Genomic DNA, 1,517 nt, shown 5'->3' with positions numbered 1-1,517 from the left:
CCTGGTTGATGCCTACTTCACCAAAGCAACATCAACTACCATGTTAAATGGGTGTTAGTCACTTGGTTTTTATTGTTTGTGTTACTTTGTTTGTATTTAATTGTCAATGTATTTGGGATATAAATGTGGCAGAAGCTCTATACATTTTGCTGTTAATTTATAATTTTATGTTGATAATAGTTCAATGATAATAAAAGCAACCTAAGTAAATAAAAAAAAATTAGATAAATGAATAAAAGAATTGCAGAGCCAAAATTAACTTAAAAAAAACAAACCTTACTTGGTCCTGGGGGACAGCATAAGTGATTTTGTGTCTGATTATACACAGAGATCTATATATAGCACTAGTTGTATATGTAAATATACTACATGTGCTGTTATATTGATGGACACTGCACACATTTGGATTAGTCTTCCTCCTACTTATACAGAGTCACAGAAATAAGTGATTCTTTCCCTCAACTTGTCCTTTCTCTCCTTGTGCAGGGGTGATGCTAATCTTCTCTGTATCGTTCCAATGTTAGCATATGTGCTGCTGAAGTAGGCACACAACTTGTCCTTTTTCTGATTCCACCCTCCCTCCCCCCCACCCAGTGACCACATGCAAACAGAAGTTCCAGCGGAACTAACGTGATCAGCCCCCCAATGTGGAATGAAGGTAGAACCACAATGGGAACACTTGCATGTTACTCTCAGCCACAAGGATGGAAATTTAACAACAATACCTGTGATGTTTGTTTCATACAGTAGTTAGACACAGTGCCCAGAGAGATTGAATAAATAGATGAGGTGGGCAGGCTGTAAAAAAGAAAATCATGCAGGATGATGAGGAACAGCTAATTGAAACTCTTCAGTATCAGAGTGAAAACAGGCAGGGGTGGGAGACTCTGATGTGAAAGTAGGCAGTCAGGGGACTTTGAACTTCAACACCAGCTAGTTGTCACTATAATTTGGGATTATAAGTCCAATTTGCTAGATCTTTTTTTTTTTTTTTTTTAAGGTGGGTGGTGGGGAGAAAACCAGGGTTCTGTGTGCATTCTCCTGAGTTTTTATATTGGCAACTAATTCCATGAAAAACATACAGTGGATCAAATAAAATACATCTGTGGGCCAGATTTGGTCTTTAGCCCATCACTTTGCATCCTGTGACTTAGAATCTGATGGGATCATTAGCATTCTGAACAAACTTGTCACACATGGTCCCTTATTTCTAACCCTGGATAAAAGGAGACGGAAACTTTTCTTGTGGTAAATCATATTATTTTCATCTGAGGTGACAGCCTTGGCTGTGGCCCAAGGGTTCACTTCTGGGAAAGAGAAATATCTCTCTGTCCTTGTTTATGGCTAATTGTATTAAAAATTATACTGGATTGAAGACACTGAAATAGATACTCAAGGACCAGCCTTACAGCCTTATAGACTCTTCCTTCCAAAGTGAAACTTAAATTGAAATTCATCCTTTTTCTATTCCTTAATTCAGACTTCTCAGAGTCTCTACAAGGTGCTGAGTGTCCATT

At 38.0% G+C, this 1,517-nt stretch overlaps 1 non-coding gene across 1 annotated transcript; it reads right to left on the bottom strand.

Annotated features, from left to right (window-relative positions):
- Window positions 1-440: 440 nt before the first annotated feature.
- LOC112861795 (U6 spliceosomal RNA) lies at window positions 441-548 on the bottom strand. Its single transcript, XR_003223692.1, has one exon. It is a non-coding gene; the product is annotated as a U6 spliceosomal RNA (small nuclear RNA).
- Window positions 549-1,517: the final 969 nt, after the last annotated feature.

This window comes from Puma concolor, chromosome A1 (assembly GCF_028749965.1).
Source record: "Puma concolor isolate L17-30 chromosome A1, mPumCon1.1.hap2, whole genome shotgun sequence".
Taxonomy (NCBI): Eukaryota; Metazoa; Chordata; class Mammalia; order Carnivora; family Felidae; genus Puma; species Puma concolor.
The sequence above is the reverse complement of the archived record's forward strand: the minus strand, read 5'-3'. Positions and strand labels throughout refer to the sequence as shown.